This window comes from Schistocerca americana, chromosome 1, assembly GCF_021461395.2.
Source record: "Schistocerca americana isolate TAMUIC-IGC-003095 chromosome 1, iqSchAmer2.1, whole genome shotgun sequence".
Taxonomy (NCBI): Eukaryota; Metazoa; Arthropoda; class Insecta; order Orthoptera; family Acrididae; genus Schistocerca; species Schistocerca americana.
In genome coordinates, this window is record NC_060119.1 from 892,202,827 (window position 1) to 892,228,769 (window position 25,943).

The window sequence follows — 25,943 nt, forward strand, 5'->3', positions numbered from 1 at the left end:
CACACATAACCTCAAAACTCATGCAACTTGTGTCGCCCAAGCTGGAACACGCCGAAAGTGTTTAGTTTCACCGGTGAGTTGCGCAAACGCGCGGAGCGCATGCGCAGTGGCCGGTAGCGCAGTTGCCTGCAACCTAGTGTCGTCGTGTAAACCAGGCTTTATGCTCCCTGCGCAACTGCGGTTTCGCAAGTGTCCAACAGCAGTCGCACGCGGAGCCGCAAGCAGACGCACAGCAGATGAGACGAAGCAGCGCTGCGCACGCATCCGGTGCCCGCCGCCGCCGCCGCCGCCGCCTCGGCGTGACGTCACGGAGCGCGCAACGCGGCCTGTGTAGGGCGACTTGCCAGATCAGTCGCAGCGGCGCGAGCTCTGGCCCAGCGTACAGCAGTCTGCCAGCTACACAGGAAACGCGCCGAGTGGCGGGGCGTGGCGTCGCTTCAGTGCCGTAAGTACACCAGCTGCGCTCCTCAGCACACTGTGTTCGTCCCTGGCTCAGAACGGATGCAGCGCAACGGACGCGACACTCTATACGACACAGCAAAGTCTTATCGTCTGAGCAGTGCTACGTTCTGCCCAGAACTAATTACGTTCGCCCTTTGGCGTATAAGCTGTCCTCGCACGTTACTTCAAGAGAATAAAAGGGCCCCTAAAAATGAGGGGGGGGGGGGGGGCCCTGAGCACTATGGGACTTAACATCTATGGTCATCAGCCCCCTAGAACTTAGAACTACTTAAACCTAACTAACCTAAGGACAGCACACAACACCCAGTCATCACGAGGCAGAGAAAATCCCTGACCCCGCCGGGAATCGAATCTGGGAACCCGGGTGGGGGAAGCGAGAACGCTACCGCACGACCACGAGCTGCGGACTCCTAAAAATGATACAGGATTCTAGTGTGTGGAGCAATCTACATCTTCAACCATACTCTACAAACAACTGTGAAGTGCAATTGACACTGGGTCGCGTTTATGTTTTCAGACCGACTATCCGCCTGTGGAAAGAGGCAAGAATGAGTGCGTAGGTGCCTCTGTGCTTGGGGTAATAAGTATTCGCAGTCCCTGCGGTAGCGAAACATAGGGGCTACGGTATATTCCTAGATTCCTGACTCAGAACTGTCCCTTGCATGTCCCTTGCATGTCCCTTGGATTTGGCGGGGGCAGTTGTCTATCCTCAAGCGTCCGCCACTTCTGATTTTTCAGTGTTTAGTGACATTCTCCCGCGGTTCAAACAAACCTGTGACAGTTTGTCCTGCCGTTCTTTGTATACGTTCAGTATCCCCTGTTAGTCCAACTGGTATCAGTTCGACACAAATGGCCAATTGTCAAGGATGAGTCCCACAAGTTCCTTGTGAGCAGACTCCTTTCTGTACTGATTGCAATTTCACACTGTTCCACCAATTAATCCAAATCTTCCACTTGCTTTACTTACGACTGAACCTACGTGATCATTCTATTTCATGCCCCCAGAAGGTGTTACGCCCAGCTATTTACACAGGATGTTCGGTGATTCCCATTACAGACTTCTAGGACATCTAGGGGAATGAGTACATAATATTTTGAATAGGAACCCATGTCCGGAAACGTATCGCTTCCGTTCTACGATGATTTCAATTCAAATGTTTAACTCATCCACTTCTGCTTGAGGAATTGAATTAAGGCCGCGCGGGCTAGCCGCGGTCTGGGGCGTCTTGTCAAGGTCCGCGCGGCTGCCCCCGTCAGAGTTCGAGTCCTCCCTCAGGCATGGATGTGTGTGTCGTCGTTAGCGTAAGTTAGCTTAAGTTAGATTAAACAGTGTGCAAGCTTAGGGACCGATGACCTCAGCAGTTTGGTCCCATAAGACCTTACGACAAATTTCCAATTTCCAATTGCATTAGGCGTGAAACACTATAATTATTTGGTAACAAGTTGAAAGTAAACACATCGAAACATCCATTTATCACTTAAGAACATTTCTTTGTGTTAACACTCAAACACTACGTGTTTACTTTATTCCAAAACAGAAAAGACGCCAGCTTACTGTGCGTACAGAGCAGTACTGCTGCATTGCAATAGCGGCTCGGTGTGGCTACCACCAACGTCGTTAGAGACATTGTACCTACGAAGCTTGTTCTGGTACACACTCTCCTCGTACCAACTGGCCTTCCTCTGTCACTATAGCAGTCTCGTAAATTAAACTTCGCTTACGACCCCACAAGAAGTAGTCCATAGGAGCTAAATCCGGCGTTCGCGGCGGTCACGTGGTTGTACCACCTTGGCCTATTCATCCTCCTCGTCTGTCGAGATGTCTGCGAGCCGCACGTAAGAAGTGAGGTGCTGAAATCACATCATGCTGAAACCACATTTCATGACAGACACTCACTGGCATAGCTTCCTTCAAAGAACGGAACCAATACGTTTTGTAGGAAGATCAAGAACGCAGGACCAGTTACACTGAGTGGAAGGAATTATGACCCAATTAGATGACCGTCCAGAATACCTGTCCACACGTTGATACTAAACCAGTGCTGACATCCCTGAACAGTCGTTCCACGAGGGCTTTCGTCTGTCCAGACATGACTATTCCGCGAATTCAAAACACAGACCCGAGCGAACTTACATTCATATGTGAACAGAACTTTACGTGGGAAGAGCGGTTTGTCGATGCTGCGGTGCCTTAGGCAACGCGTTGCGAAAAATCAGCGTGCTGTGGCCGAGCCGTTCTAGGCGCTTCAGTCCGGAACCGCGTTGCTGCTACGGTCGCAGGTTCGAATCCTGCCTCGGGCATGGGTGTGTGTGATGTCCTTAGGTTAGTTAGGTTTAAGTAGTTCTAAGTCTAGGGGACTGATGACCTCAGATGTTAAGTCCCATAGTGCTCAGAGCTATTTGAACCATTTTGAACCCAAGGCGTATACATACTGTGACTAACACCCACTGCACGCGCAGTTGTTCGAGAACTCGTTGACGGGTTCTCTTCAACGCGACGCAGTGCGTCTTCTTCTAATTTGGGTGTGCGACGTTGCCGTGGAGCACCACAGTCCTGGCTCCTCACGTTAAAGGTGCCTGTTTCTCGAAGCCGCTGCATAGCTTGGCCAAAATGTTTGTGCGATGGCGTGCCACGTTGCGGAAAACGTCCGCGTTACAGCCGACTAGCCGCTCCTCCGTTACCTCGAGCTTCACCATACGTAAGGAGTATGTGTGTATATTCCGAAAACGCGTACCGAACCATGTTTACCGTATAGGAGACGCACAGGCATTGAACAGGTCTCGCAGCAAGGCAGACGTTAAGTGACATCAGGGGATCGTCATGTTGTCTACGCAATTGCATACCAGAACAAGCACCTCTAGATTTTTCTCTTTCCCTCAGCAGACGAGGACGCGTTACACATCTGAATTGAAACTGTCGTACAACGGAAACGGTACGTATCTGGGCATGGGTTCCTGATCAAAATATAATGTACTCATTCCCCTCTACAAGCGCTAGATGTTTGTAACAGGAATTTCCGAACACTCTGTGTAAGTTCGCTGGATCCGATTGTGACTCACTGATGTTATGGTCACATGTTGCTGTGTTTCTGAGGTTTTTAAAGTGAAATATTGTATATTTCTGAACGTTTAAAGTAGGTTCTCGACTTTATCACCACTCTGAAATTTTATCAAGTTCTCCCTGGATATTTGTGCAGCTTTTGTCAGCGCCATTGTTGATAATAATATCTTCTGCAAAAGTCTGAGGTTCTATTAAAATGATCACTGTGGTCACTAATATGAAACATGAACAACAAGGATCCTAAAACGCTTCCCTGTAGCACTGCTGACATCCACTTCTCTCGATGACTCCATCTAAGATGACATTCCGCATCCTTCCTATCGAGATATCCTCAATCTAGTCACAACTTTCGTTTCATACAGCATATGGTCATATTCTCGAGTTATGCCCATGAAAGGAACACTGTAGGGGGCTCATTGCGGAAAACGCTTTTTGTTGTAAATTAATATCTTATTAATATTTACAAATTCCTGTAAGTGACAAAATGTTTTATCTGCACTCCTGGAAATTAAAATAAGAACACCGTGAATTCATTGTCCCAGGAAGGGGAAACTTTATTGACACATTCCTGGGGTCAGATACATCACATGATCACACTGACAGAACCACAGGCACATAGACACAGGCAACAGAGCATGCACAATGTCGGCACTAGTACAGTGTATATCCACCTTTCGCAGCAATGCAGGCTGCTATTCTCCCATGGAGACGATCGTAGAGATGCTGGATGTAGTCCTGTGGAACGGCTTGCCATGCCATTTCCACCTGGCGCCTCAGTTGGACCAGCGTTCGTGCTGGACGTGCAGACCGCGTGAGACGACGCTTCATCCAGTCCCAAACATGCTCAATGGGGGACAGATCCGGAGATCTTGCTGGCCAGGGTAGTTGACTTACACCTTCTAGAGCACGTTGGGTGGCACGGGATACATGCGGACGTGCATTGTCCTGTTGGAACAGCAAGTTCCCTTGCCGGTCTAGGAATGGTAGAACGATGGGTTCGATGACGGTTTGGATGTACCGTGCACTATTCAGTGTCCCCTCGACGATCACCAGTGGTGTACGGCCAGTGTAGGAGATCGCTCCCCACACCATGATGCCGGGTGTTGGCCCTGTGTGCCTCGGTCGTATGCAGTCCTGATTGTGGCGCTCACCTGCACGGCGCCAAACACGCATACGACCATCATTGGCACCAAGGCAGAAGCGACTCTCATCGCTGAAGACGACACGTCTCCATTCGTCCCTCCATTCACGCCTGTCGCGACACCACTGGAGGCGGGCTGCACAATGTTGGGGCGTGAGCGGAAGACGGCCTAACGGTGTGCGGGACCATAGCCCAGCTTCATGGAGACGGTTGCGAATGGTCCTCGCCGATACCCCAGGAGCAACAGTGTCCCTAATTTGCTGGGAAGTGGCGGTGCGGTCCCCTACGGCACTGCGTAGGATCCTACGGTCTTGGCGTGCATCCGTGCGTCGCTGCGGTCCGGTCCCAGGTCGACGGGCACGTGCACCTTCCGCCGACCACTGGCGACAACATCGATGTACTGTGGAGACCTCACGCCCCACGTGTTGAGCAATTCGGCGGTACGTCCACCCGGCCTCCCGCATGCCCACTATACGCCCTCGCTCAAAGTCCGTCAACTGCACATACGGTTCACGTCCACGCTGTCGCGGCATGCTACCAGTGTTAAAGACTGCGATGGAGCTCCGTATGCCACGGCAAACTGGCTGACACTGACGGCGGCGGTGCACAAATGCTGCGCAGCTAGCGCCATTCGACGGCCAACACCGCGGTTCCTGGTGTGTCCGCTGTGCCGTGCGTGTGATCATTGCTTGTACAGCCCTCTCGCAGTGTCCGGAGCAAGTATGGTGGGTCTGACACACCGGTGTCAATGTGTTCTTTTTTCCATTTCCAGGAGTGTATTATAACAGTGAAATACATGGGTAGTATATACATATACAAGGTGACCCAAAAGTCCGTTAACATTTGAAAATTACTTACTTCAAGCAACCAATAATGTAGGTAGAGAGGTAAAATTTCACACACTTGCCTGAAATGACACGGGGTTTTATTGAAACCAAAAAAGTGCACAAAATGACAAACATGTGATACAAAACCAAGAATTAGCATAACAACTGATTTTCAGCAAAGATGATGTTCCTTATAACAAATGCTCAACACGTCGACCGTTATTTCTGAACAATACTTGTACTCGAGGGACGATGCTGTAGAGCATATCAGTAAGTACGGTGAGAAACTGCCGTCGGATGTTGTCTTTTAACATCCCTAAGGAAGTCGAACGATCGCTGTAGGCATACGACTTGCGGTAGACCTGCGACTTCAGCTAACGGCACAATCAGTAATCACAAGGACTGAGGTCTAGGGACCTGAGAGGCCAGACATGACGGAGGTAGCGGCTCAGCACGCCATCTTCACCAAACGATGTGTGCAAGAGATCTTTCAAGTGTGTTGCAATATGGGGTGGAAGGTCATCCTGCGTAAAGGTCGTGCCTTCCGGCAAGTATCAGCCAGGCTAGGGATGGTGTGATTCTGTAACATATCGGCTTACCTCGCACCTGTCACGTTGACAGCTTGAAAAGCAGTACTCCAGATTTTCTCAGGGATCCGAACACGACTGACGTGGTACATTGACACCACACCGTGACTTTCTCATGCACTGGGGTTTCCGCGACAGTTGTAGTATTTTCGGTGTTCCGAATTCTGAAATTCTGCAGTTATGGACGCTGACAGACTCTCGGAGTTTGAAATGGGCTTCGTCGGTGCACAACACGTTAGACAACCAATCATCATCTTCCGCCATCTTTCGAAGCGCCCACACCGCGGATGCTCTCCACGTCACAAAATCGGAGGCTAACACTTCATGACGAGGCGAGATTTCGTACGGATAGCACTGGAGGGAAACATTAGTGATCTCCAAACAGTAGAGCGTGGAATGCCGGTACGACGTGCGACTTCACTAGCGCTGACACCACAATGATGCAAAGATGAACCCGCTGAAGTCTCCATCCCTTCCTGAAATGTCCGTGCAGCAGCAGCACTTGTGTCCGGTCACCCACTACGAAGCCGATCGTCTAAACAACCAGTGGCTTCAAACTCATTTTCTTCATAGTGACATACTGACACGGTGACACTTTTCACGGGACCCTTACCCGTTCGAATACCCTTCGATAGGATCGTAAAGCTGCAGTAGCGTATTCGCCATTGCGGTAGCAAAGCTTCACTAACAATGCATTTTCTGGTAAAGTCAACATGCAGCGATTGCGCATGTGGCGCATGTGACTCCCTCTCTCACTATAGCTCATTTTATACACAATTCTCATGCGGCGCTACTGACATGTTGCTGTTTGCCAGTTTTTGCACTCACTTTTGATTTCAATAAAAATCTCATGTCATTTAAGGGATGTGTGTTAATTTTTTATGTCCCTACCTACATTATTCCGTGAATTAATACATTTTCAAAAGTTAACGGACTTCTCGGTCACCCTGTACTCTTTGGGAATAGTAATCTATAACCCACCTCAGTTTTTGTCTGTATTTCTAAATCCGTGGTAAATATTCGTAGCAGTGAATCAGGAGCACAAAATTTCTGCTGAAAAAGTTTGAAAAACTCTGGAGCAAGTTAGCAGTTTCAGCTATTGTTAGTAAACATACGCCCTCAGGAGGAATGTATTCCCCAAAGGATTGGTTGGCACCGTGCATGTTAATCCAAATTTGCAGCAATTTCAGACCCTACCTGTAGCGTCTTTACTAGTCGTTTCACCCAGTGGTCCACATGACACTGTGTTACCTAGTTACTTTAGTGGTGGCTGAAATTGTAGAAATAGTAGCAACATCATCTGCATGATAATCTCTTCCAAATTATGGATCGTCTGCGTGTTCTTCTGTAATTTCTTCCCAGCGGTTCATCACACGATTAGGCAGAACCTCATCTGCCAGGGAGCTATGCCACCTCCATAGGGCTAAAAGAAGTAGTCTCTAATGTCAGTATGACCCCTCTAACTATAAAAGCAACCAAAAATGAGTAGATCGCACGCATATTACAGTCAAGTGCGTGCTTAAACTGTTTTCGTCATGATACATATTTTCTCTAACCATTATACATGTACAATGACTTTGCAAACGTCATGGGATAGTGAGGCACAAAGGGAGCAGGCGTGTTTTATGCGCACTGCAAGCCCCCTGTGTCAGCTGCAGTTGCATAGGAGACGTTCTGAGAAGTGGCTGCGCAAGTGGTTTGTGCAGCATGCAACGTCGTCAGCCGGCCTAGGTGACCGAGCTGTTCTAGGCGCTTCAGTCCGGAGCCACGTTGCTGCTACGGTCGCAGGTTCGAATCCTGCCTCGGGCATGGGTGTGTGTGATGTCCTTAGGTTAGGTTTAACTAGCTCTAAGTGCTAGGGGACTGATGACCTCAGATGTTAAGTCCCATAGTGCTCAGAGCCATTTCAACCATTTGCAATGTCGTCGTGAGTTGACGCCGTTCGAATGGGGTATGGTCAACGGTGCTCGATGGATGGGAATTTCGATTTCGGCATTGGTGCAGGAATTCGGATTCACGCGTTCTGCCATGTTCAAAGTGTATCGTGAATGGCTGAATGAGGATGTCACAGTCTACAACAGAGGAACTACCAACCTTCCAGCCACCTTTGATGACCGTGACCGGCGACATCTGCAACGGATCGTCAATAGTGACAGAACGGCAGCAGTGCAACAAATCACGGTTCAATTCAACATCGGACTTGCTAGGCACCTCTCCCAGCGGACACTCCGTAGGGTGCCACTGTTAACCCAACGTCATCGGGCACATCGTTTGCATGTGTCGCCACTCATTAGGGTGGACACTGGAACTAAGGCGTAACGTGATATGGCCGGACGAATCACGATTTCAACTGCACCATGCCGATCGGAGGCACCGTGTGTGGCGCAGACCACATGAATCAATGGACCCTGCCCCTGCCAAGAAGGTGTGGTCCAAGGTGGTGGTGTCTCTGTTATGGTCTGGGGTGCATGTTCGTGGTATGAAATGGGCTCCCTAGTTGTTGTGGAAAGGACTTTGAACGGTCCGCGGTATGTTGAGTTACTCGGGTACCACCTCCAACCATTTTTGGCCTTCCAACACCCAACGGTTCTACGGTGTTTGAAGACAACGCGCCGCCTCATCGCTCCCATGTCGCCCGGGGAGGGTTCCAGGGGGAGTCCAAAGACAGAGATGGCCACCCCGAGGCCAGATTTGAAGCCCATCTAGCACATCGGCGATGTCATGGAACGCGGGTTCCGTGCCATGGAATCTGCACCCACGAACAGACCAGAATCGGCTGCTGCTCTGCAATCGATTTGGTATCAGCTGCTTCCAGAGGATTACCATGGACTTGTCAGGGACCTGTACACTCACTTCCACGGCATCTCACTGCAGTCTGTACAATATTAAGTGGCCTACCCCATGACATTTGCGAGATCAGTGAATACCGTCAACAGAAGTACCCACGACATTTGTCAAGTCAGCGTACACTGTCAACGGAAATTATTTATATCATCACACCGGATAATATTTTCGTGACAATCTGTGCAACAATATTATCTGAAATGTTCATTCTTCATTATAACAAGCATTTCACAGCATATAATCAGTAACACTTTACAAAGTAGGAAATGTTACTGTGAATTGAACTTCCTGTCGTTTATATCAGAAGAGTAAATCCACAAGTGACAAAAGCTAACTGAACAAAAAACGAGCTCTGAAGACGACTGCCTCAAAGGCCATAGGTAAATATTCATACCATTACTCACTTGTTCGCCGATATCTCAAATCTAGCGACTTAGAAACAAAACAGAAGTATTCATACTTATCAGAGAAATTAATGTCAATATATGAATACCAAACAACCGATTATTCTTGAATAAAATACTCTTAGTTGCGAAAATATTGTTTCAATGAAGCGCTTCGCCTTTGTAGGGCATCACCAGATTATCTACAAAGAATAAATGAAAAACAACAAATAAGTTTGGGTCGTAGCATGCACGGCTGTAAAAAATATCTGACAAATTTTTTGCGAACCATAGATTGAGGAACATTCATAGAGATATTATGCTGTGGAACAAGCATACGTCCAGTACGAGCCAAGCGGCGTATGTGCCTAGGCAGTGAACACGAACTGATAAGCAAGTATTAAAAACAAGAAAGAATCCCTGACATAAAGGTAAGTCCAATAAAGTGTTAAAACGCGAAACAATACCTCCGATACAGTCATGACGGCAGCTGCAGTGGTGCAGCGATACAACCTCACTGACAGAATTGCACACATCTTTTTTCGGTAAGCATAGTGCAATGAAAACCAGCTGTCACAAAAGAAGACGTCGAGCATCTATAGAGCGGGGCTTTAGACTGATCGCCGCGTGTAGTTAAGTAGCGGGAATACAAACAGGTGGCACTTATAAACAGTTTTCTCGTTGTAATTAAGATTTATAATAAAAATTCCAGAATTAAGCTGCTTAAGCACCGCGGATAGAGAACAATAATGAAATAAAGAGTGCGACAGGATAGACATTAAGAATAGCCAGCTCCCATAGCAGCACGCGATAGCTTGCGATGCGGGCCCAAAAAGGAGAAAGTGGATTAAGATATGCGAGTACCACCGCATAACCGTTAATTACAACGATAAAACAATGTTTAGGACTTACAATGTTTGAATTAATAACGTAAAAAACTAGAAAATTAAAAATATGACGTAGGATAAAGTAGAGTTTTTTCTGTTTAACGCCCCGTCGACAACGAGGTCATTAGAGATGGAGCACAAGCTCGGACAAGGGAAGGATGAAGAAGGAAAGCAGCCGTGCCCTATCGAAGGAACCATCCCGGCATTCGGCTGAAGCGATTTAGAGAAATCATTGAAAACCTAAATCAGGATGGCCGGACGCGGATTTGAAACCGTCGTCCTCCCGAATGCGAGTTCAGTGTGCTAACCTGTTGTTGTTGTTGTGGTCTTCAGTCCAGAGAATGGTCCCATGCAGCTCTCCATGCTACTCTATCCTGCGCAAGCTTCTTCACCTACTGCAACCTATATCCTTCTGAATCTGCTTGCTGTATTCATCTCTTGGTCTCCCTATATACTTTTTAACCCTCCACGCTGTCCCCCAATACTAAACTGGTGATCCCTTGATGCCTCAGAACATGTCCTACCAACCGATCCCTTCTACTACTCAAGTTGTGCCACAAATTTCTCTTCTCCCCAATTCTATTTAGTACCTCCTCATTAATTATGTGATCTACCCATCTAATCTTCAGCATTCTCCTGTAGCACCACATTTCGAAAGCTTCTATTATCTTCTTGTCTAAAACATTTATCGTCCATGTTTCACTTGCATACATGGCTACACTCCATACAAATACTTCCAGAAACGACTTCCTGACTCTTAAATCTATACTCGATGTTAACAAATTTCTCTTCTTCAGAAAAGCTTTCCTTGCCATTGCCAGTCTACATTTTATATCCTCTCTACCTCGACCATCATCAGTTATTTGCTCCCCAAATAGGAAAACTCTTCTACTACTTTAAGTGTCTCATTTCTTAATATAATTCCCTCAGCATCACCCGATTTAATTCGACTACATTCCATTATCCTCATTTTGCTTTTGTTGATGTTCATCTTATATCCTCCTTTCAAGACACTGTCCATTCCGTTCAACTGTTCTTTAAAGTCCTTTGCTGCTACATACAGAATTACAATGTCATCGGCAAACCTTAAAGTTATTATTTATTCTCCATGGATTTTAATTCCTACTCCGAATTTTCTTTTGTTTCCTTTACTGCTTGCTCAATATACAGATTGAATAACACCGGGGATAGGCTACAACCCTGTCTCACTCCCTTCCCAACCGCTGTTTCCCTTTCATGCCCCTCGACTCTTATAACTGCCATCTGCTTTCTGTTCAAATTGTAAATAGCCTTTCACTCCCTGTATTTTACCCCTGCCACCTTCACAGTTTGAGAGAGAGTATTCCAGTCAACATTGTCAAAAGCTTTCTCTAAGTCTAAAAATGCTAGAAACGTAGGTTTGCCTTTCGTTAATCTATCTTCTAAGATAAGGCGTAGGGTCAGTATTGCCTCACGTGTTTCAACGTTTCTACAGAATCCAAAATGATCTTCCCCGAGGTCAGCTTCTACCAGTTTTTCCATTCGTCTCTAAAGAATTCATGTTAGTGTTTTGCAGCCGTGACTTATTAAACTGATAATTTGGTAATTTTAACACCTGTCAAACCTGCTTTCTTTGGGATTGGAATTATTTTCTGCTTGAGCTCTGAGGGTATTTCGCCTGTCTCATACATCTTGCTCACCAGATGGTAAGTTTTGTCAGGGCTGGCTCTCCCAAGGCTATCAGTAGTTCTAATGGAATGTTGTCTGCTCCCGGTGTCTTGTTTCGACTTAGGTCTTTCAGTGCTCTGTCAAACTCTTCACGCAGTATCGTATCTCCCATTTCATCTTCACCTACGTCCTCTTACATTTCCATAATATTGTCCTCAGGTACATCGCCCTTGTATAGACCCTCTATATACTCCTTCCAGCTTTCTGCTTTCCCTTCTTTGCTCAGAACTGGGTTTCCATCTGAGTTTTTGATATTCATACAGATGGTTCTCTTCTCTCTAAAGGTCTCTTTAATTTTCCTGTAGGCAGTATCTAGTGATATATGCCTTTACATCCTCACATTTGTCCTCTAGTCATCCCTGCTTAGCCATTTTGCACTTCCTGTCGATCTCATTTTTGAGACGTTTGTATTCCTTTTTGCCTGCTTCATTTACTGCATTTTTATATTTTCTCCTTTCATCAATTAAACTCAATATGTCTAGTGTTACCCAAGGAGTTCTATTAGCCCTAGTCTTTTTACCTATTTGATCCTCTGCTGCCTTCACTATTTCATCTGTCAAAGCTATCCATTCTTCTTCTACTTTATTTCTTTCCCCCGTTCCTGTCAATCGTTCCCTGACGCTCTCTCTGAAACTCTCTACAACCTCTGGTTGTTTCAGTCTATCCCGGTCCCATCTCATTAAATCCAATCTTTTTGCAGCTTCTTCAGTTTTAATCTACAGTTCATAACCAATAGATTGTGGTCAGAGTCCACATCTGCCCCTGGAAATGTCTTACAATTTAAAACCTGGTTCCTAAATCTCTGTCTTACCATTACACGAGGGTTGGAACTGTATTAGTGGCAACTATTTATTTACACCTTGTACAAAATAGATACATCACTAGCATTGTGTATAACCCGTTGCCACCGATGTGGAAGTTGTAGGATACTCTTAGCAGTGCCAGTTGTGTTGACAGTTCGAGCGGTGCGGTCTATTGCCCGACGAATTTGTAGCAGTTCTAAATCGAATGCCGTGAAGTGTTTCCTTTAGTTTAGTTAGTTCATTTTTCCAACACAACCTACGACCAGCTTAGAGACAGAAGTGATGACACTTTCTGCAGGACGTGACCATCATTTTGCAGAACAATGCCCAAGCATGCACAGTGCAAGCTGTTACAGATTTGTTTGACTGATGGGGCTGCAAAGGGCTATACCACCTAGTATGCTGCGTTCGCATCTCTTCATAATTATGCTGTGCAGATGGAGTTGATATTTTAATTTTAACTACCGGTGCCGCCTTTGACACGATTATTTTATGCATCTCCACTGCAGGATGTGAGTTTAGAAGTGACTCAAAGTTTTTGTGCTTGTAATACTTTGGTAATTTTCATGGTTACCTAAAGCTATAAGCGTTTGTTTTTTCTTCAATCTCAGTTATGTTGCTAAGTTTTTTTGCTAATGAAGGTGTCTTCTTGCTCAGGTGTATTTTTGATTCTGATGAACGTATATTTAGATATACCGAAACCGTGTTCAAGGATTTCAGTAAATCTTTATCCTGCAACTGTTTGGCTGTTATCATTTACCGTGAACATTAGGTTTTCCTTGATATTCCTAAATTGCTTAGGGCAACTGCAATTTCCTTCCTCATCCTTTCATGATATGGACTTGTGCTTCGTCTCTAATGACTTCATTGTCGACAGGGCGTTAAACACCAATCGTCCTTCCTTCCTTTTCAGGAGTGCTCGTCTCATTGCCGGGATAAAAGCATGAATTCCGTAATGTCAGTCACTACCAAATTGAATTCTTCTCCTTCCATAGGTTATACCACATATAATTTCAAAAGGTTGCGGTTTCCGTTCAAGGTTCGTCTTCAGAGCATGATCTAGGCATCCTGCTTTGGGTTTATCCTAACAACAATTACGAAACTAATACCAGGATAATAATTTCAGCAAGACCTTGGCCAAATTTTTCCTTCTTCCTCATCTGATGTGAATTAGTGGTCACCTCACCGCCAATACAGTAGAACGCTACACTCCAAGTTACCATCATTCATTTTTCGTTGCTATATGAATGATGTAGCTCGTGTCATATTGTTCACTAATCAACACTTTAACTGAAATTTGTACGGTATAACTAAAGGTACCACTTCGTCGAGAAAGCTGAACAGCCAACATGAGAACGAAGTCTTTCGCGACGGCAGTGTTGTAAAAAATGTTCTTGGGCTTCTTGTCGCTTCAGTTCAGGGTAAAACCTCGAGCTTCTACATCTACATCTACATCCATACTCCGCAAGCCACCTGACGGTACGTGGCGGAGGGTACCCTGAGTACCTCTATCAGTTCTTCCTTCTATTCCAGTCTCGTATTGTTCGTGGAAAGAAGGATTGTCGGTATGCTTCTGTGTGGGCTCTAATCTCTCTGATTTTATCCTCATGGTCTCTTCGCGAGATATACGTAGGAGGGAGCAATATACTGCTTGACTCTTCGGTGAAGGTATGTTCTCGAAACTTTAACAAAAGCCCATACCGAGCTTTCGACGATTACCTCCGTCGTCTTCGTCCGGAGCAACTGACTGTCAAAACTCCAGCTGTGGTGGTCTTACATATACCGAAGACGGCTTCAGATTGGACGGTAATTACGTAGTGCTGTGGCAATGGTGTCAACGTCTGCGCAGGTGGCGCTCCCGTCGTAGCGTAAACATTGCGACAAATATCTCTGCCTCTTCTCTACATCGAGAGCTCCTGGGAGATATAAGACCTATTGCCCGACCTTCTCAGAAGATAAAGGAGAGGCTACTCCCTGTTAAGGAAAGTCTTGGCTTCTGCATCCCTGGGATTTATAACATCGCTTGTAAGTGCGCAAACAATTACATCTGGCAGTCCATACGCATCGCTTCCGGCCGCTGTATAGAACATAAACGGCATATTAAAAGTCGAGAACTGGAGAAATCTGCAGTTACTGAGGACAGCCTCACAAACACACACAAAACACTGTCGAAACAAAAGCTTTGTCCCGGGCCCTACATACTGGGATTCTGTAATTAAAGAGGCTGTAGTAATAAGAATGTGCGAGAAGAACTTCAACCGCGACAGCGGACATAATCTTAGCGGTGCATGGAAGCGAGCTCTTGATGCAGAGTAGAGGCACAGATATTCGTCAGGATGTATACGCTACGATGGGAACGGTAATTACTGACCAATCAGAAGCCTTCTATGGGCTATGAGAGGCCACTGCAGCAGCAGTTTTGGCAATCAGTTGCCCCAGACGAAGACGATTGTGGTAATCGTCGAAAAATCTAGGTTTCACTCACAAGCGACGAGATAACAGGTCGGAGAATATTTTATACAACTGAACAGTGAAAATCGAACGTCTTCTTTCTATCTGATGTTGTGTCAACGTCATACCAGATACAAAGTTGATTCTTTTTATTATTATTCCTATGTTTCAGACTGATCCCCATAACCCAGAACAATAGTTTGACACAGCTGTACGGCCAAGATATTGAAATGCGGGAATCATATCGGTCGACTGAACGGAGAGAGGCGTAAAAGCAACTTCAGGCGCGTTCCAGAGGAGTGTTATAGGATCATTATTTTTCGCAATATACAGGGTGTTACAAAAAGGTACGGCCAAACTTTCAGGAAACATTCCTCACACACAAATAAAGAAAAGATGTTATGTGGACATGTGTCCGGAAACGCTTAATTTCCATGTTAGAGCTCATTTTACTTTCGTCCACCTACGCTCAATGGAGCACGTTATCATGATTTCATACGAGATACTCTACCTGTGCTGCTAGAACATGTGCCTTTACAAATACGACACAACATGTGGTTCATGCACGATGGAGCTCCTGCACATTTCAGTCGAAGTGTTCGTACGCTTCTCAACAACAGATTCGGTGACCGATGGATTGGTAGAGGCGGACCAATTCCATGGCCTCCACGCTCTCCTGACCTCAACCCTCTTGACTTTCATTTGTGGGGGCATTTGAAAGCTCTTGTCTACGCAACCCCGGTACCAAATGTAGAGACTCTTTGTGCTCGTATTGTGGACGGCTGTGATACAATACGCCATTCTCCAGGACTGCATCAGCGCATCAGGGATTCCATGCGACGGAGGGTGGATGCATGTATCCTCGCTAACGGAGGACATTTTGAATATTTCCTGTAACAAAGTGTTTGAAGTCACGCTGGTACGTTCTGTTGCTGTGTGTTTCCATTCCATGATTAATGTGATTTGAAGAGAAGTAATAAAATGAGCTCTAACATGGAAAGTAAGCGTTTCCGGACACATGTCCACATAACATATTTTCTTTCTTTGTGTGTGAGGAATGTTTCCTGAAAGTTTGGCCGTACCTTTTTGTAACACCCTCTACGTAAATGACCTAGTAGAAAATGCTGTTGGATACAAAGAAGCCTCGATGCTAGAAAACAGTATCGGAATGCAGGAAGACGTGCAGAGAATCGACGCTTGTTGCAGAGAGTGGACATTGACCCACAGCAAAGAAATATAACGTATTTCGAATACATAGACAGAGGAACCCTTTAGTATATTATTACAAAATTGCAGAACAATCACTGGAAGCATTTACTTCCATAAAATATCTAAGAGTATGCGTGGAGAGCGGTTTGAAATGGAACGACCGCATAAAATTAATCGAGAGTAAAGCAGATGCCAGACTGAGATTCACTGGAAGAATCCTCGGGAACTGTAGTCCATCAAGAAAGGGCTTAACTTAAAAAACACTCGTTCGAATAGCAGTTGGTTATTGTTCGACGATGTGGTTTCCATAGCAGATAAGACTGAGATGAAATACAGAATATCCAGAGAAGAGCAGCATGTTTCGTTACAGGTTCATTTAGTAAGCGCGAAAGCGTCACGGAGATGCTTAGCCGACTCCAGTGGCAGAGGCTGCAAGAGAGGCGTCTTGCATCACGTTATGATTTACTGTCAAAATTCCGAGAGTGTATTTTCCCAGAAGAGTCAACCAGTATATTGCTTCCTCCAACCTATACTTCGGGAAAGACCATGAAGATAAAACTGGAGAGTTTCGAACCCACACGGTGGCTTGCCGGCAATCTTTCTTCCCACGAACCCTACGCGACTGGAACAGGAAAAGGGGGGTAGTGGCTTGCGGAGAATACTGTAGATGTAGATGTGCTGTCTGGTGATGAGCGCTAACGTGTGGCCTACGTAGCTTTAGCAGAACTCTGATTCATAGCAGTCGCCGACGACGACGACTACCTCGGGGCCTCATTGGTGGTGATTGCGTGGCGCAAGAGAAACGAGGAAGCACTTGACAGTGCTCCAGTACGTGCTTTACAGAAGGAAACCGTATGCTACTAACACTACCGTTTCGGTCGTGGTTGTATGTCTCCACGTACAAGATTATTCCGCAAGCCACGGTACACTGCTGGAGGGTACTTCATACAAATATCAAAGAATTTCTGTCCAATTCCATTCCCGTATTTAGCGAGTGTGTTCCTATTTGCGGACGATGCACCAAAAATACAAGAAAGCGATGATGGCCTCCAGCTAGCAGTTTCATCCACTTAACCCAGTATGTACTGAAAACAATCTTAAAATTTCATTACGAAAAACGAAAGTTATACCATTCCCTTGTAAACATTTAGTATGGTCTAAAACATGTATTAATAACGAAAGAATAAAACCGATGTCACTGGGATGTGTCACTTGTATTAATTATGATAGTGGTGTTGATAAGAAGCTGCGTACACTTCAAACTATCTGTGGAACTATAAATAGAGCACTTAACTGCAAAACACAAAAATATACTAAATTTAAATTTTTTAAAAGTATGGCGGCACCATAACTGTTCTTTGGGAGCGAGAGTTGGATAAATGAAATAAATACTGTCAACGCATCACAGGCTGTAGGGCCATAGACTGGTATGACGTAGACTGAAGACAGCTGTGCGGCCTCAGTGTGAACTGAATATTTGACAAGAGTAGTTCAGTCGGGACTATGTTTATATATAAGTGGTTTTAATATTCAACTTACGGATACTGGTATGTATATTGTGACAGTCTCACAAATAGTTCAAATGGCTCTGAGCACTATGGGACTTAACATCTTAGGGCATCAGTCCCCTAGAACTTACAACTACTTAAACCTAACTAACCTAAGGACATCACACACATCCATGCCCGAGGCAGGATTCGAATCTGCGACCGTAGCAGTCCCGCGGTTCCAGACTGCAGTGCCTAGAACCGCACGGCCACCGCGGCCGGCGTGACAGTCTCACATTTAAAGCTTATACAGCTGTATATTTAATAAGGCAAACATGTTGCCTTATTGTAACTGCTTCATTATATGTCCTTAAGCACTAAAGACGGCCATGAAGTGATCGAAACCTGGTATGCAATAAGAATTATTTGCGACTGATTGCTGTACCCTTTACTGCTTGAAACATGCCAGGAAAATACAAGTAACAAAGGTGAGATTGTTGAAGACAACGAAGGGCTGCGCTGGAAGAGATTTGATATAATATGAAAACATTCGAAATGAGTTGAATGTACATGCTATTAATGAGGAAAGAACTGAATGCAGAAGAGGTGGAAACAATATACGAATAGAACGAGAAAGCGAAGACACCTACGAAAATCCTTAAATACAATGCGAAAATGGGAGACATAGGCCGTCCAGGGAAACGATGTATACGATCTTTGTGATGGCGGATCAGGCAGATGCCTAATCCTTGTATACAAGACTAATACGACATCGATGTCGACAGATTAAACGCCCTACTCCTATTATCGAGATACTTACGCGAGATATATGACGGTGACAGTTGCATGATCGTACGCTCTTCTTCGAATACAGGCTCTCTGAGAACACACGGATGTTTCACGAGAGCTGGGCCGCCTTTCTTCCAAGTTTCCCGTTTACGTTCCCCAATCAAATCTGTTCTACTATGCTATACTGATGATAGCAGCTCGCCTCAGGGTTTCTTCGATGTCTATTCTTAATGCCGATCTGAGAACCCCAAAAGATGGTGTAATGCTATGGAACTGGTCACACTACCGTCTTGTAAGCGATTTCCTTTATAGATACAATGTGTCCTTCGCGAACCTTTCCAACAAAGGTAAGTGTTCCAGCCGCCTTCCCTGATACTGCTTTTACACCGACCAGTTACATTAATGTGACCCCTTTTGAAGACCTGAATAACCACATTTTTACAGCGCGATTCGCTGCAAAACGTGCAGGAAGAGAATCGATGCGGTTCTGAAAGGTACCGACAGGGACTGGAGCCATGCCGACTGAAGTACCATGGGAAGCTGCGCTACGTTTCTCGGTCGAGGATCCACGGCGCATGTAGCCCATCGAGGTGAGTAGTGGGGCAACCTATGCGTCAATACACGCGGCATTGTTGCCAAATTTATTCAAGATGGCGGCAATGACGTAATCCAAGATGGCGGCATGTAGACTTGGCAACAGCACATGACGAAATCCAAGATGGCGGCTTTTGGCGGGAAATTAGGCCAATTGTGCTATGTCCACCTAACCTAACCTCCAGAAGAATGGCGGGAATTTTAAATTTTGGCGGAAAAATAGCCCAATTGTGCGATGTCCACTAACCTAACCCTCCAGATGAAAAAATGGCGGGAAGTTTGAATTCCAACACGATTTATTATTATTGACCTGCCTCCACTAGAAAATTCCCTCCAAATTCAAATTCCAACACGATAATGGCTGCAAAACCTTGCTTTTGTTTATTATTATTCATTATTATCCATTATCATCTATCAACATTCATTCTCATTCATCGTCATTTATTATCATTCATTATCATTTATTATCATTCATTATCATTTATTATTATTATGATTATTTATTATTATTGGCCTACCTCCACTAGAAAATTGCGTCAAATTCAAATTCCGACACGATATTGTCTCGAAAACTGTACTTCTATTTACTATTATCATTTATTATTTATTCAAGATGTCCGACTTTCTCGCCGAGAAAGCCATTTTCCTTACATCCATATCAAAAATCCGTCACAAGTTCAAATCCCAACACCATAATTGATCACACGTACGAACTTTCTCCGTCACTTATTTTCTTCACTGGTAGCCTATCATAATCGCGCCAAATAATAAACTGCACTTATAGTAACGTAAGTCACGTTCTTTGATTTTGCAGGGGGGAAGGGACTGAAGACTTTATTTCAAGCAGTACAGTCATCACTTGTTCTCCAACACAGTCAGCACACACATCTTTGATATCACAGTGCAGTCGCCACGAATTAGTTCAAATCCTCGCCACCCCCTGGCCAGCGCGCGGAGACACTGCCTACGCCTGTCACGTGAGGCGGCTGGCCACTAGCGCTGGACTGCCGGTACGCTGGGGGTGAGCCCAGCGATCGATCCCACGTCGTAAACATGTTTTCGCTGGGCACGCTGGAACTTGCCGAGTTTGACGTCACAGCGGTCCCTTGTCCACTCACCACGTGTATTCGTCGCCTCCACACGTTTCCCGCCAAAATTGTTTGCCTCTGATCTGAATCACACAACAGTCTGCCGTTCCCTGCCACACTTTTGACGCCAAAGTTGTTTTCCTGGGCACGTTCAAACCTGTCGATGCCGACCGCTCACCGTCCAACACGTGTCCTTGTGTGAGCGAGAACGCAGTGCTACACTTTTGGCGGCAAAGTTTGCTCGGCAATGGAATCCGCCATGACTATATAACAGCACCTTTGGTCCGCATAGAACACTCGCTAATTGGCTCTCTCTCGCTCGCGCGTAATAACTGTACAATCGCTGTGCCGCCGCCCCGCTTACGTCACACACCCTCCATACACGCAACGGACATAGTCTTCTGTAAATACCTAAGTACTTCATTCCATTTCGATTTTAATCATTTTAAATATTTCAATTTACAATTTCATATACGTATGCAAAGGTGTTCAACTACCTAATTTCAACTACTTTTCGATCCCAGACAGCCACATCTTCCTAGGAACCAGCGCCGAGTTTGAATTCTGGCAGTAAAGAAATGTCACTTCTGCTTTCTCTACGAACCTAACAAAATTGTTGGAAAGAAAGGGCACTTGCACTAACCACAACCGCCCGACCGCCACTTGCTCCTAGGAACCAGCGCTAAGTTTGAAATGTGCTAGTAAACAAACCTCACTTGCGCTCCCGCCACCAACCTAAGAAAATTGTTGCAAACGAAGCTCATCACCACTAAACTAAGCCACCAGCACTCAACCTCTTCCTACACGTTTTGGCTAAAAGGACTCACCCTCCACTAGGCCCGTGGATGGAGGAACAAATTTACTTTATTTAGGAATGGTATGTACCACACTGACATGTTCCACACCATACAGACCTGCAAAACACTCCTACATAACTCATTTATAATGCTCTAGACACACGCATGATAATTGTAAACAGTTAAAAATAACTCATAGCACACCCTACAGACATGCGAACCACTCGTAAATAACGCAAAACATTTACGTCCAAATAGCCAGACAAGTGCTAATTTTCCGCAATAATTTCAGTGCATAGGCTGATGGAAGGAGGAACGAGTGTACTTTACTTATTTGCGACATATCTTTTTGAAACTTTTGCTTCTCATAGGTTTCGATATGTAAGGCTGACCTAAGGCAAGTTCTGAACTCCCGTAGTGCACTACACTTGGCAACACAACCACACCCATCAAGATATTCATTCCAATCTGCAAACAGTTTTAATTATCTACCTGTAAACTACGTAGAGGTTCTTAACACAGACTCCAACAAAGACAATATTAGTATTAGGCAGAAATGTTATGTTAAAGCGGGAGAAACGTATTTTTCTCAATCTAGAACCCTGTTCTCCACAAAAAAATGGTTCAAATGGCTCTGAGCACTATGGGACTTAACATCTGTGGTCATCAGTCCCCTAGAACTTAGAACTACTTAAACCTAACTAACCTAAGGACATCACACACATCCATGCCCGAGGCAGGATTCGAACCTGCGACCGTAGCGGTCGCGCGGTTCCAGAATGTAGCGCCTAGAACCCCTCGGCCACACTGGCCGGCTGTTCTCCACAATATCGTACGATATAGATATCGCCGAATTGGGGCTGGTTGTACCCCAAGTCTTAAGAAAAAGAGTAAATGTATCACATAGACTTAAACCATTCCCCATTAAAGAAATTACTCTTTTAAGTGCAGTTAATGTTTTATGTGCACTAAAAAGGAAACAGGAAATCGATGACATCGAACTAAAGAAAAGAAAACTAGAGTATACAGAGAAGACAGCTGCCATAAAGGAAGAACATAAGCTGCAAATGGAAAAGGAGGAGGCTATTGCGGATGTGCAGGTCAGGTAAACACAGTGTATGTAGAAATCTCTCTACGAAGGGGGAGTACAAAATACTGGCATTTACAGTAAACAACCATGGAAACTGGTCACGTGTTCGAGTACTGGCCGAAATTAGTGGAGTCGAGAACGTTTACTATATATCAAGGGATAGACGAAAAATGTGTTTATTAAGCTCTGTTCCCATTTGGATCGGCTTAAAAAGGGTGGTTATATTATATCTAAGTGTGGCGAACTAGATGTTGTCCACCTAGCAACAGAACAGCCATTTGCCGAGTTTAAAACTGATTGAATAACTACATTTAATGAACACTTGTTTGCAAAAGTTGTAAACTTAATGTTCTACACAGAAATCCCGCAAGATTGTGGAGCAGAAGAGTTGCCGACATACTAACAGGAAGACGTGGAACGCTTTAACTGTAGCGTCATGGAGGAGATACGAGGAAAAATTAAAATCCCCGAATGCTCTCGCCTAGAAGAGCTGCAGGAAGAAACAGAGCTAATTGTTAAAGCCACAAAACAAGTATTTTAGAGGAAGAAAATTAGATATGTATTGGAATTCGAGAATATAACTTCTCTGTATTTGTCAAATTACGGTTGGAGGAAGAAACAGATGATTCAGATGTAGATTTAAGTTATAAGTTAAAAATAAAATTGCACATTATTAAAACTATACCTAAGAAAAGTAAAGAAAGAGTTGTTTTCTGTGTGTAGATGAATATGAAAAGGTAATAAATATTTTATACGAGAATTTAGACCTCTCTTATTTGCTAAGCTAGAGAAAATCGTAAGATATTTCCCATATACAACGATCTATGAGCCTGTATTTCGGATGTGGAACTGAGCCGTTGGATGATCTTGAAAAGTAGTTGAAACTAGGTAGTTGAAACCGTAGCGAACCCTTTCTCGTACCTATATGAGTTATTTTGGGAGCGGATCTGCAGGGCCTGCTATGTGTTATTAGGATAGTTTACCAGTACTGAGCGTGTACACATCTGTGTGAAGAATTATTTAGTAGCAGTTTGCTATAGTGTGTACTGACATTATGATTGTGTGCGTGTCTGTGGACTGTGCAACATGGCCCAGGGCACACCTGGGTGGGTGTTTTGTGATAGCGTGATAGATATACTGTATGGTTAAATAAGCTGTTCGAAAAAATAAATAGAATGTTCTCAATGATTACACGCGCCTGCAGCACAGATCAGAGTGATTGGTTTTCCGTCAACATCTCGGTTGCGTGTGAGTAGTAAATGTTTTCCCTGTCGCGTTAATCGTGTGTGTCAACAAATTATGGGCTATTCTGACAATAGACGCGAAGGCAGGTTCAGACCTGAGACGCCGGCGGTATACATGAGAAGAACAATGCAGCTTTGACATGTGTCGGAGGAGAGTGCCCTTTCTGGTCGGCTGTCAGGAGCGCTCGGAAGCTGTACTTGAGTGAAGGCTCTGGAACGCCCTCTGCCAGGCGATCGGGCGCGCGCGGCCTGGGCCTGCTTTCGAGCGTAATCTAAGGCGCAGGGGCGATATCAATTTCTCCGGTGATAGGCGCGAATGCGACTGTGTTGAAGTCATGTGTGGGGGGAGGCCGAGCAGAGACTTTTGGTCGGTTTGGCAGCTGTGGGTGTTTGGGGGCGTCTGTTGCACTATTTTGCGAGCATGTCTGTGCACTGTGCTGTGCTTTATTTGGAGAGTTTAAGAGTACAGAGCTCGTCTGCTAACATTGTGTACTGCACTGTTTAAGAGCTGTTTGCTATTGTGTGGTGAAATTAGGAGCTGTTTAGGTGTTTGTGGCCTATGTCAGATTACCACAGTCGGAATAGTGCGGGTGTTTTGTGACAAATATACTCCACTACTAAATAACAGGGCTTGAAATAAATAGAGTGCAGTCCTTCCTTACTTCCCCGAGCAGCACAGCGCAGTCTGAGCTGTTTTTGCGCAATAACCGCAATCTGGTCAGACTGTGAGTCAATCGACAAACAACTGGACAAATTTATCTGTAGAGGAGTTACACGTCTGGATTGGAATGAATATCTTGATGGGTGTGGTTGTGTTGCCAAGTGTAGTGCACTACGGGAGTTCAGAACTTGCCTTAGGTCAGCCTTACATATCGAAACCTATGAGAAGCAAAAGTTTCAAAAAGATATGTCGCAAATAAGTAAAGTACACTCGTTCCTCCTTCCATCAGCCTATGCACTGAAATTATTGCGGAAAATTAGCACTTGTCTGGCTATTTGGACGTAAATGTTTTGCGTTATTTACGAGTGGTTCGCATGTCTGTAGGGTGTGCTATGAGTTATTTTTAACTGTTTACAATTATCATGCGTGTGTCTAGAGCATTATAAATGAGTTATGTAGGAGTGTTTTGCAGGTCTGTATGGTGTGGAACATGTCAGTGTGGTACATACCATTCCTAAATAAAGTAAATTTGTTCCTCCATCCACGGGCCTAGTGGAGGGTGAGTCCTTTTAGCCAAAACGTGTAGGAAGAGGTTGAGTGCTGGTGGCTTAGTTTAGTGGTGATGAGCTTCGTTTGCAACAATTTTCTTAGGTTGGTGGCGGGAGCGCAAGTGAGGTTTGTTTACTAGCACATTTCAAACTTAGCGCTGGTTCCTAGGAGCAAGTGGCGGTCGGGCGGTTGTGGTTAGTGCAAGTGCCCTTTCTTTCCAACAATTTTGTTAGGTTCGTAGAGAAAGCAGAAGTGACATTTCTTTACTGCCAGAATTCAAACTCGGCGCTGGTTCCTAGGAAGATGTGGCTGTCTGGGATCGAAAAGTAGTTGAAATTAGGTAGTTGAACACCTTTGCATACGTATATGAAATTGTAAATTGAAATATTTAAAATGATTAAAATCGAAATGGAATGAAGTACTTAGGTATTTACAGAAGACTATGTCCGTTGCGTGTATGGAGGGTGTGTGACGTAAGCGGGGCGGCGGCACAGCGATTGTACAGTTATTACGCGCGAGCGAGAGAGAGCCAATTAGCGAGTGTTCTATGCGGACCAAAGGTGCTGTTATATAGTCATGGCGGATTCCATTGCCGAGCAAACTTTGCCGCCAAAAGTGTAGCACTGCGTTCTCGCTCACACAAGGACACGTGTTGGACGGTGAGCGGTCGGCATCGACAGGTTTGAACGTGCCCAGGAAAACAACTTTGGCGTCAAAAGTGTGGCAGGGAACGGCAGACTGTTGTGTGATTCAGATCAGAGGCAAACAATTTTGGCGGGAAACGTGTGGAGGCGACGAATACACGTGGTGAGTGGACAAGGGACCGCTGTGACGTCAAACTCGGCAAGTTCCAGCGTGCCCAGCGAAGACATGTTTACGACGTGGGAGCGATCGCTGGGCTCACCCCCAGCGTACCGGCAGTCCAGCGCTAGTGGCCAGCCGCCTCACGTGACAGGCGTAGGCAGTGTCTCCGCGCGCTGGCCAGGGGGTGGCGAGGATTTGAACTAATTCGTGGCGACTGCACTGTGATATCAAAGATGTGTGTGCTGACTGTGTTGGAGAACAAGTGATGACTGTACTGCTTGAAATAAAGTCTTCAGTCCCTTCCCCCCTGCAAAATCAAAGAACGTGACTTACATTACTATAAGTGCAGTTTATTATTTGACGCGATTATGATAGGCTACCAGTGAAAAAAATAAGTGACGGAGAAAGTTCGTATGTGTGATCAATTATGGTATTGGGATTTGAACTTGTGACGGATTTTTGATATGGATGTAAGGAA

General features: G+C 45.2%; 1 protein-coding gene across 1 annotated transcript in view; it reads left to right on the forward strand.

The window, feature by feature from the left end:
• The first annotated feature begins 358 nt into the window (after positions 1-358).
• The window catches only part of LOC124594948 (transient receptor potential cation channel subfamily A member 1-like), a 187,501-nt gene continuing 161,916 nt past the window's right edge, over positions 359-25,943 (forward strand). The window contains exon 1 of the mRNA XM_047133459.1: positions 359-445. The gene's annotated coding sequence lies outside the window, so the exon portion shown is untranslated. The remainder of the gene's footprint in view (positions 446-25,943) is intronic.